We start from the raw sequence: 12,193 nt of genomic DNA, 5'->3' as shown, positions 1-12,193 counted from the left end.
AACTGTGTGGAAAATCTCGCGCGCTTACGGCCAAACAAACAAAGCAAAGGCAAAACCCACAAAAAATGACTCGGATCCATTTGCTGACCCAAAAAAAGGAGTGCAAAAAGGATAGTCTCTGTAGGTGGAGATGGCCGGTAGCTTGAGGAGGCGTGACAGTCACCCCGATTGTGGGTATTATTGTTTATCTTAGTAGGAAAATATTTGTTTATTTGCACAAAACTTCCTTTTTTGTTCACTCATTTTACATTTTGCATAAATATTTTGACATTCCGAAATTGTTATTGTTTCATTTGGTCGTGCTTCACTTACTTTTTATGACTTCTTAGAAAGCCTCTGATTTTTCTCCCTTTACAAGTTACCGATTCAGTAAGACACCTTTATCTCGATCACTTCGTTTTGGTTTTCTGCTGTTTTCCCGCTGTTTATCAGCTGCTTTCGATCATATTTCGCTTGAAATCATATCGGGAGAGATTTTTCAAATTTCCAACTGTTACACTTATGCACTTTTCGAGCCACTCATGCACGAGTGGCGGTTTTTGGGGGTTTTGTGGGGTTTATTTCCTTTGTTGATAAATTTTTTTGTTGACCGGTCACACTCTCACGCACTCTCACACACAGATGACACTGAGGGCTACAGTTCCGTTAATCCAAGCGTCCGTGACCTGCGATCCGTTACAATGCTCGCGTCGAAATAGACTAAACGTATCTTTCAGATACATTCGCTTCCCGTTTTTCGTGTCCAGCCGAAAACGTTCGTGCCTTGGAACCGAAGTGGCGACGACAGCTCACGAAGTAGCGCCCTCCTGCGGATTTTATGTGTAACCTCAGTCTTATACCGCTTAGCAGTGTTCTAACAGCGTGAGTTCGATGCAAAATGTTTGAAGAGGAGAATCAAACAGAAACATGCAAAGTGTTCGAATGAAAAAGTTCGGGCTTCAATCAAACTTGGCAGAAAAACAACGAAATCATCTTAAAATGTTGTTTTTATTATTCAATTCCTTTTTTTTCCTGATTGTATTCGAAAAGGGAAAGGAACTTGGTACACTTGATTTTACTAATTAAACAAATTCGAGTTTAATTAAAAGTGGGTTCATAATTGACTAAGCAAATACAAATACAAAATACAAATAGTTTACATGCATATAAGTATTTATACTAAAAACAAAACGCATTTCGAAAACGATTTGTACTATTTTTTAAGGTGGAATACAGTACTGCATTATCGGCCAGAACAGTTCCAATTTGTAATATGTTAACTTTCTTTTAATTCTTTTAACCTAAATTCCACAAAGATACTACAGCAGCTGATTTTCTATTTTACGGCTTTATATTTTCAATTAAAGTGTCGACAAAACGTGGGTGGTTGGCTACAAAGTAGCAAATAAGCCAGTAAAGTTGGCACTTAAACCAGTCAGTTGACAGTTTCAGTTATTATATCTACCTACTAACTACTTCGAGAACGGGTGTGTGGACGCAGTGAATTATGATGCGATTGACTATGATGAATCTTAGAGTATAGGCTGCTAATAGAAAATTCAGCCATATACTGAAATATGTTATGCTCCTGAAACTAAATCGAGTTGTAAGCGAATGTTAAACTGTAAAAGCAGTATTCTTGATTTAAATATATGTTATATATTATGATAATTATATATTATATTATATTAAATATATATTATTTTTAATTTCACAATAGTCATATACATACATATGTACATCTGGAAAGGAAATCTATGAAAAGTTGACACATTATTTCAAGTCAAGGATACCAATGTGCCACAAGTAAAATCGATCAAGCATAAACATGATCGACAAAATATTTGTGCTGCCTTACTGATAAACAGGTAGACCTTATGGGTTATTTCAGATAACCAGCCAGTACTAGGTAGAAATCCAGATGTCCTTACCAACAAAACAAGATAGAACGCTATAGTCCAGCTCCTCGACTATCCAATACCCATTACTCAACTATTCAATTACTCAAATGATAAAAAGAAGAAAACCAAAACCTCGATCGGTGCCAGATCGATTCGGCTATTGATCCTGATCATGAATATATGTACTTTATATTGTAGGAAACGTTTTCTTCTAACATACTTTTCAATGAATCTAGACAGACATTTGTTCTACGAGTAATGGGTATAATAAAAACATTCATTGAAATAAATATAAAAAAACTAACCCTTTACAGAAGAGTATTTATTTAAAAACTAAAAAGAGAAAAATATGTTTATAAATGGTTAACCAAATCGAAGCCAATTTATTTATTTATTTACTTATTGGTACGAAATATAGCGAAGGCATCATACATTTTTATTAGCTTGGGTTTCTGCAAGAAAGAAAATCCAACACTGGTGCATAAACATAGCTACTTAATGAAGCACCTTCGCATCCGGTGCCCCGAAAGACCAAGGCGATTGCCATCTTGCCCCCGAATTATCCATTGAGACATGCCACAAGAAAATCTCCTGACCATATCTACTTATAATGTAAATAGCGGCACGCCCATAAAACAATTTGCCCCGTCTTACAAATAACCCTAGCAAAAGGCAGCAACAAATTTAACACTTAATTGTATTAACAGGCCCAGACATACAAGAAAGGGAGGGACATATATAAATATCTAGGGGCATGGGTAAGCCGAGGCAAAACCAAATCCGGACGCGTGTCCAGTTTGTTGTTGTTTGCTTAGACAGTTTAGGGCCCGCACAAAGGGCCAATACAAGAAGGGGCTATAAGGCTAAGAAAACAACCCGAGAAGGCCGAGATTGGAACGGGAGGATAGATAGGGAGGGGGAGGAGTGGCCCGGGTTGATTGATGATTTTATGACATTGTTTACTCAAGTGATGATGAGAAGAGTAAGCAGATAGCCGGCCATACCATCCTTTGTGTCCTTTCAAGCCGGTGTCGAGTGAGGCTCGCTCCTCGGACCCTGCTAATAATTTCCCCAGCCCCACGTCACTCTCTCCCATTTTTATGGTCCTTCCCCGGAATGCTATCAATCTTTTCCTTATTAGGGATAATATTACAATTACTTGTAAGTGAGATAAGCCCCAGGGCAGCCGAGAGTCCTTAGTCGGAGTTGGGATTGGGATTTACCCGGGGCTCGCCTCGGTTTAAGTGTTCAAGTGGTCTCGCTTTGATCTCGGGCTGTGTGCGATTGTGCTGTGTAAACAGATATCAGTTCAAGTGAAGAAGTCAAGTGATTGACAAGACGAGTAGGAAAAGATCTTCAAAAGGAATAGTTCTCTCTTCGTGGAAGAATGGCTAGAATGGCCTCTAAAAAATTCAAAATATTTGTATTTATGGTTTTAGGCTCTAAAGTTCCTTTTATTCCAAACCCTTATTCTGCCTGTTCTTTATATACTTCACTTTTATAATTAGTTCCTATTGCCACTGATCCTTTGCTTCCAACACCTTTCCTCGCCATCTTTTAACCTGCAAAAAGTAAACTGCTGGAACCTTCGGGACTCCTCTCACCTGTCTCATCTCAGCTCAACCTGTTTCAATTTAGTCATAAACTCGGGCATACATATACCTGCAGCCAGGAACACCCGCAGGTTTCAGTTGGGCGCTGTGTTTTGTGTTCCGTCGGTTTGGTCAGGAAGCCAGCTGGTTCCATGGTCACTACACTACACCGCCGCATGTCCTTTATCCTTTTGTCCTGGCCTGCTTTGATGATAAATTAGACAGCGGGATGTGGAACAAGGGAGGGGCAGACAGCATTTGCGGCTCTTTAGTTGGCCTCACTGGCGTTTACCTTTCCTTCGCCTTTTCTCTCCTGGATCCCTCCATTTTTTATTGCTTTATTATGGTCTTCCAGTCGGAGTCCAGTCTCTTCGAAGGACCTCTATGGCAGTTGATGTGTGTTTGTGCCTGAGCAGAAGTAACGGAGCCGATGAGTGGTTACATCACCAGCTAATGGCTCGGTAACTGCCCGGGGAATTTGCGAGCCCTTTTCTCCTCGGACTTTTGATTTAATTTAAAGAAAATTCGCTTGTACGTTGAAACAAATGCAAATGTTTTTAGCACATAAAATAAAATAAATAGAATTTTATCCATAAACTATAATAAACTGTTATCGAATGCCACCGCAACCCTTGCTCACCAATCTAAATTTGAGTAATACATAAATATACAAAAGTACTACGAAATATAATTGAAACAAAAAAAAACAGTATCATTAAATAGTATTTAAGTTGTATAGTAACTCTTACATTTTAAAGGAAAGTAAGCAAGTGATCTTCATGACACGTGTCACGGAGAAAGAAACCCAAGGCGAATTCCCCATTTGTTCTCTATTTTTTATCAGCTGCTCTCTTCCCTTAGCAATAAAGGAAAAAAAATAGATCAGCCTTGAACCTGGGAACAATAAAAATTAACCCACGTATTCGATTCGTGCCAGGACTTATTCGCTCCGAAGAGGGGATGGATTTGGTATTTGAACACATGTCAAGCTGTCAATGTTTATCTATTTGGGGAAGGTGCCTATCTCTTCTGTCGCACTTTCAACTCTCCACGTGAAGTGGCAGCCGTGAATTGAGGATTATCGTGCGTCTTCTTGATTTATGGTCAGGCAAACAAACACGAAATGTACCAAAATTCGAGTCAAAATGTGATTGAAAACTGATAAGCCACACAACCCAGGATTGCCGTTGGGGAAGTGGCTTCAAAGGGGCGGAGCGTTTCATAGGTGCAAAGGGGCATAAAGTGGGTGTAAAAGGGTTGCAAGGGGGTTATTAGTGTAACTGTCAGCTGGCGAAAGTGTTGAGTGCACGTCCATCAAACTTGGTCTGCGGTCAGTGGACTGGGATTGGTATTGGGTATTTCACAGGAAGGCACTGCGTAGCTCCCTGGAGTTTGTCATGTCTCGCTGTCACTGTACATAGACAAAAAGACTAACTAATCTTGAGCTCAACCCGCTGTAAGAGTAAAAACATACCATAGACTTAAGCTCAATTAATAGTCAATTTCACAACCTAAAAATAAATAGTTAAGAAAATATTTAATTTTAGATTATTACAATATTTAGATTTTGAACAATCAAATTAAGCCTGTATACTGTCTATATCGTATGCATGGGTAAACCCAATTATTAATACCTAATAAGAAATTTTGATGAACACAAAGATAGAGATAAATTTCCAAATTTCCAAATAAACGATTAATGGTTGGTCTAGATGGAATTTCTGTGTAGTAAAGTGTTCGATTGGTGCAGAATGTGATATTTTCCAGTGCAGCATGTGCACTAGATGCTGATGCCTTAATTTACCACTAATTTGTGCTTATCTCGCCGCGTTCCCCTGACGACTTAGTGCCACATGCTACGCCCGACTTGAGCGGCACTTGGAGCTGCAGCAGAGGCCTGGGAACGGGAGTTCCTTGGGGAAGCCCCACTTGCAACCGATGCAAATCGCTTTCGCAACGCCTGTTTATGGGAAATTGCGCTCGGGTAAGCAGTCCGGAGACCGAGCAAGCTGCAAGTCTGAAACTGGACTTCACTCAAGCATTTATTAAGACAAAGGAATCTTGATATTTCTGAGAAGCCAATAGCCTTTGGGACACTTCTGTTGCAACTAGGTACTATCCTGAACACGCATACTTTACATACTACTAACAGACCACTTTTTAAATGCACATTTCCCTTATTTATTAATTGTTATGAATATTAAATACTTTTTTTGTGACATAAACTGAAGGGAACTTTTGCATTTCTAACAAATAAAGTAATATGTCTGTTGAAATTTAATATTTATTTGTTGTGAACTAAGATTGAAGTATTTGGTAGGGAGCTTTAGTTTTAAACAATTAATTTTATAATTAGAAGTAGCTGTTTTAACGTATTTAATTTATAAGCTAACTTAATCATAATCTTTTCGGGAGTTGGTGAGAAAGGATTTTTCATTGGCTCTCATCAATAGTATTCCCATCTGTTCGGCCCAATAAGCTTGTTGTAACATTACAATGTAAATTTATTAGATAAACTTTGAAAGAACGTGTTTAATCCCAAACGGGCACCAAAAACTAGGTCAATGTACTGAGGTGCCACTGATCGGAAATGATGAGTACTTTTGGACCGCCAATGATGTTGATGCTAACGAATCTATTTCACGTTAGCCCAAAATTTATCCATTTTAATTCATGGCCCAGATTTGAAATCATAGCGAGGTACACACAGCCAGTTCCACTTAGAGGAACCGTTTGCAAACACTTAAACGTATTTGAGCCATCAAGTGCCTTTGTTTAGTTTTCCGAATAAGCCTTTTAATCAACTTTATTAATATTAATAAGCCGGAGAGCAGGCAGCACGGAGAGGCGAGAAACAATGCTAAAACATTCGTCAACAATTATACAATTACACTCCAGGCCAAATTGGCCGGAGAGAAGCTGAGGAACTGAGCTCTTAATGGTAATTCACTTAAATAATCATTAGTCAAACCATTTCAGGGGCCAGCAAGAAGAACCCTTTCTCCGGCAACCGCAAAAAGTGGAATAATGTGGGGAATAATGTTCTCTTTTTGTTCGTCTTGTTATTTAGGCTCTTATTTATAGCTCGGAACGGAACTCGGCCTGGAATTGTATTTTATGCTTTTGGGGTTGATGGCTGGTCCAGAGCTTTGGTTTTGTATGAGGTCTTGGGTTTGAATTCTGGCCACTCCAATTGAAATTCAAGTGCTCACTTCATTTCCACTTAATTTCTGACGCTGCGACGCGTTGAACTCAATAAAAATAATAAAAATAACAGCTGTTTCCCTAAAGGAATAACAGGCAACCTTTTGCCGTTCAGGAGTTATTAACTTATATTACACGTATAGCTTACGGGATAGATTTTTTTAAGAAATGTAAAATTAACCAAAACTTTCATTTAGGGAAGGTAAACCATGAATTTTAAAGTAAGTAATGCCACGCCCCATGCCATATTCCATTTGGGTGCAGCTCATATCAAAAACCAAGTTGCTATCGATTCTCCATGAGTAACTAAACACTTTTACCACAATTTTCTTAGAGCAGCAATTATTCAATTATTTCAAAAGCCATAACCACCCCAGAAAACCCCGACAATAGCGCTTTTGTTCTCATTATCATCGACATTGGACTCGTGCTGAATCCTGGCAGTCCAGACAAACACTTTTCCTTTCCTTGATTGTGTGCACTCGCCTGTTCACTTCCTCCGTCACTCTCAAGGACACACACTCACACTCGTGCTGTGACTCGGGCTGACTAACCACAGACACGCCCACAGCTGAAGCCGCCTCCTCCTCCAGTTTTCCATTTTCCAGGGCCAAAGGCACGCGACAGACCAAATGACTCAGCAATTGTAAAGTTCAACAAACCTGGGGGATTGACCATAAAACTATAAAAACATAAAAACCGAACGAGAATAAAAACGCTGTGAGGTATGGAAAAGCAGGAATCTAAATAGTGGCAAACATGCATTGGGAATTGACATTTATGACCCGGCATAAAAACCATATTTGTGCCGACCTGGCCATGTGTTGTGTGGGCCAGCTTGGCTTTCGGCTTGGCTTGATACCTCGTCCTGGTCACGCGTCTGTCTGACTTTTCCTCCCCTTAGTTTGTTGCTAAGCCCGCTGGATGACTACCTTAAAGGCGAAAGTGAAAAATTTGCCCAGGAACTAGCATTTAGATGAGGTCAGTACTCGAATGCGGGTCATCCTGGAAAAAGTCTTAATCGAATCTCAATTAAATTTTAAGCAAAGTAAATATGTTTCAATTTTTTAGCGTCTTGGTAAATCATTTTAAAAATGTTAGCACTAAAATAAAAACTTCAGTAAGTTAAAAATTAAAGCAATTCCAATTTTAAGATTAGTTATCATAAAGACTTTTTAATTTATTCAAATATTTAGTTGGTTAAAAACATGTTGTTAAACACATATGATTCACCCTAAAATTGTAAGTATTAGGTACCTCGAGAAACTGCAACACAATTCATATTTAAACAGGGCCGCTTGCAATGGAGCTGAACTGAAAAAAACGAAGTCGGACTGCAAATTGTGTGGGTGAATAAAGGAGGGTGCGAGTGAGAGGGGTGCATTGAGGAAGAGGGAGAGGGCATGTGACGTGCCGAGAAGGTGTGTTATGTCCCTGTGTTCCCCCCTCTCTTCATCTTGTGCTGTTGCCATGGCATTGCAGACTTAATTAATTTCAGCACGCAAAAAGCTGCAACTGCCACTCAAAAGTTATTCATAATAAGCCAAATGATTCATGACAACAAAATGCACAAATTGAACCATCATTTTTTCCCGTCTTCTCTTATTGCGGTTGCACTTGGGTTTAGGTGTGGGTGTATAAAAAAGATAAACTAAATTAGCAGTTAATGTTCGCTTTTGACCGTATAACGTAACATGTAACCATAAATTAAAAATACATTTTCTATACATTCATAAAAAAGGGATTTTTAAATAGATATTGTGTTATTTTTCCAAAGAAAAAACATTACCAAATAGCTGTCCCCAAGTAAAATAATATGCCACTCATTGACGAGCATTTTCATCCATCATTTCTTATTACACAACATGTGCAAAATTATACCAAAAAACACCAAACTAAAAGCGTCGAAAGGGGTAGCACTTTTTTACGGTAATTTAGTGCAAAGGCTTGACCAGACCAAAAAAAAAGAAAATATCAAAAGGTGTTCAACACCCGACATTTGTTCAGCTTCGGTAGCGACGGCAGCTGCCACTGAAATTAAATCCTCCAATCAATTTAAAACTCAACGAAAATAAGAGAGAAAAAGTTAAATCCACGAGGGTAACCGGTTCTTATGCAAAGCAGCTTGCATGTCGACGGGTCCAAGGGATCCCTGTTCGCTTCCCCACTCTCTTTTCCCGGAGACCCGTCCCCAATCCGCAGTCCCCATGTCTCTGTCTCTGCCTCTGGTGCAGCAAAAGGTGTTTGTGTGTCGACAACGACAACGACAACAATAAAAACCAATCATGGCCAACAACAAGCTGAGCAACAATTGCCAACTGGCGACGGAATACATTTGTGCACCTGATGATCCGTGGCCAAGACGCGTGCCAAATGTGACAACAAAGGATGTGAATGCACATCGATGGTTGTCTGCGGAGCAGGGGGGCAATCCCATGAACGAGGTAGTAAAGAAGCCCCCTCCTCCACCCCCACTCACACAAAGGAGTATGTGCAACATATGTCTGGTGGAAATCGAAAGTCAAACCCTCTGTAGCAAGTTTTCCCACTCCCTAAAAGGATATGTAAAGGCACTAAAACCCCACCAAACTAGTGGCTGATGATTATTGCTCATGGGGTGCTAGAGATTTGAATGCATTCTCAGACTATCACAGAACTTTAAGTGGTGCAGATAAGTACTGCAAGTAATGTTGAAGAAACTAGGTAGCTGTGTTCTGTATTTAAGATGCTGTGATACATATCAATATTGCTTTTTGTACCCGGTATCGTCCATCTGTCCGTATGAAAAATAAAACTTAAATAAGAATTCTAACTACGCTGGCAAACCGCTCAATAGTGCCAATCTGTCACACCCACCCTTTTTATAAATTTTTTCATATTTTCATCAATATGCCAAAAAATTCCTGACACTTACAGTAACTGAGTAACCTTTTTATTTTTCGAATCAAAATCAACTAAAATATACTTTCATAGTTGTGCTTTTCACTTATCAGTAAATTAAATATATAAAATTGAAGTTACTTAAATAAATTATTGACGTCTTTAATTAAGAAGCATTTCGTTTCAATAGATATTTTATCTCATTTTCATTGATCAGACTTAATTTGGACCAACAATTTTTATATTTTAATATGATTTCTTTCGATTGACAGCTTATCTGCCAGAATTTATGAACATGTCTATTTAAATTTAGCATATAAATTGAATTTGTACGCATTTATGAATTACTAACATATCATAACAACAAAGTTTTTTTTATCTAAACCGCTCCAAATTACATTTATGGGCTTAACGACCGCTCTTCTAAAGATATGTAACCAAAATATACCGTGCAATTATACAAAAATAATTATCGTTTTAGTTTTTTTTAACAAATTTTATGAAAATCTTTTTAGCACTAATTGCTAATCAGTATACCCTTATAAAAATAATATTGCAAAAATATTTTCAATTTGCGCCAGTTAATTACAAATATTTTTTTTTTGTTTTTGTTGTGGCAATGACAATAAGCGAAATTAATTAATCTGTTTGGTTTTCAATTAATTGCGTGTGCTACCTTTTGGCGGCTCACCTGGCAACTGTAATAATATTAAAATACATTACGCATTCACGGCTAGCTGCGATTCGTAGTGAAAAGTTTGCAACATTAACGAACCATTAGCAAGTTGAGTCCAATAAATTTTTATTATGGCCAATTAAAAGCAAATAAAATCGGCAACAAGACGGTATAAAAAATGGGCACAAATGCCCAACAAATTTCGATTAGTCGAGCGGGGCGAGAACTTAAGTCTGTGTGTGTACTTTGGTTTTTGTCGTGTGGCAGTCCACGCCCACTTCCCCCACCCCAACATCATCCCCACAACATCGCCCCCATATCCCCTCTCATCAACTCCACTTGCACATTTGCGCCGCAAAATGTTGCCACTGTTCGCCGTTGCAGCACGTTGCATTGATTTATTGCGGCTGAATTAGAAGTCAGCAGATAACGAGCCACGAGCGGCCCGCCGGAGGAAGAGGAAGAGGAGCGGCGGTCCAGAGCGGACGATGGTGGCCGGAGCAGCCGAGGCCCTGCCATTGTTCTAAATACAAAATAGGCGGCACTTTTGGAACTGGCCACCGTGGAATGGACAGGAAAAAGTTCAAGTTCAAGTTAAAGCTGTAATTTGTTTTAATAAAAAGGGTTAAGATCGAATCAAAGTTTTAAATCGAGTCAATAAGTAATATAATGAGATAGAAAGCTAAACTAAACCAAAAAGAAAATGAAAAACCATTTGGTCCTACAATTTTTACCCAACCTACACCATCTCGCGCCCATTGTTCTTGACCCGGGACTAGACTCACTGGCATCGTTGGCCCGAAGCAACTTAATACGCACGCGTAATCGTATATTTATTTAAATTTATTGCCGCCAGCTAGAAATTTAGCTACCGTAGAGCTCCAACTCTCTCAATACTTCTGGAAAATGTGGAAAGGGGAAAGTGGGGGGGGGAAATGGCGGAGTTAAGGGAGATCGTTGGCCACTAAAGTGAATTTCTTTTGTGCGCTCTCGACGCGTCTACGTGCAGCATAAGAAATATTCAATTAATCACACTTTATGGTTTAGTTCAACATTTGTTGCAATTTTTCTTGCTTTGCTCTTGACGCTTTATTACAATTGTTATTTGCCCCTGGCTGCTTGACCCCTTGTGCTTCTTGTTCTGGCCATGTTTCCAACTTGTAAGCAATTAAATTGGTGCGTACGAGTATGTGAGGAGCAAAGGATGGGATTGTGAGCATGACTTTCAGCTTTGCTTAATTAATTGCACTCAGTGCTGAAGCTTCAGCTCCTTCGGAGTATCCTGTGCTCGGAGTCTTCCTGTATCATCCTCATGTCCACTTTGGTATTTATTCTGCTCGGTTTTAAGACATTAAGCATTTGCGAGAAATACGATTAGAGCTACTTGGCCAAAAGCGAGGGCTTGCAGTGTGTGGGCTGCGTGTGGATGGCCTCCTGATTGGCCATAAAGTTGGCAACATTTTTTGCCAGCAACTTTTTAAGAGCAACTGCAAAAATAGATTAAAAACGTAAAAATGTTTTATATATTATATTTGATTGGATATAAATTTGCAAACATATCAAAGTTCCTAAGTTCATAAGCCTCCCATATTGCTTTCGTTTTACACAAGTTGTAAAACACTTCTTTTTCCCGTTTCTTCGGCTGTCATAAATTAGGTATACTTAATAAGCCCCAATCGAACAATCAAATATCGAAGAGTTTCCATTTGCTCAAAGGCTGATTATGTAGGCAAGTAGCAGGAGAAATGGGGTGAGTGAGTGCCTCATCATTTCCGATTCGAGGGCTTGTAAAAATGTCGCGTGAATCACGCTAACGTGCTAATTTCCCTCTTTTTCGCCAGCTGCCCAAGTCCATTTTCCGAACCCCCGGATGAATTGCACAATTTTCGTGCGGTTTGCTATATGTTTCTATAATTTTTTGCGGGTGCTGCCAGACCGCGCCTAATTAGGCCCCGCTAATG

The 12,193-nt window shown here is 39.2% G+C and overlaps 1 protein-coding gene across 2 annotated transcripts in view; it reads right to left on the bottom strand.

Annotated features, from left to right (window-relative positions):
• Positions 1–683, bottom strand: part of LOC120446081 — a 71,923-nt gene extending 71,240 nt beyond the window's left edge. For both annotated transcript variants that reach the window (XM_039626863.2, XM_039626864.2), the window contains exon 1: positions 313–683. The gene's annotated coding sequence lies outside the window, so the exon portion shown is untranslated. The remainder of the gene's footprint in view (positions 1–312) is intronic.
• Between the last annotated feature and the right edge of the window lie 11,510 nt (positions 684–12,193).

The sequence above is a fragment of the Drosophila santomea genome, chromosome 2R (assembly GCF_016746245.2).
Source record: "Drosophila santomea strain STO CAGO 1482 chromosome 2R, Prin_Dsan_1.1, whole genome shotgun sequence".
NCBI classification, from domain to species: Eukaryota; Metazoa; Arthropoda; class Insecta; order Diptera; family Drosophilidae; genus Drosophila; species Drosophila santomea.
This window is presented reverse-complemented; position numbering and strand designations above follow the sequence as displayed.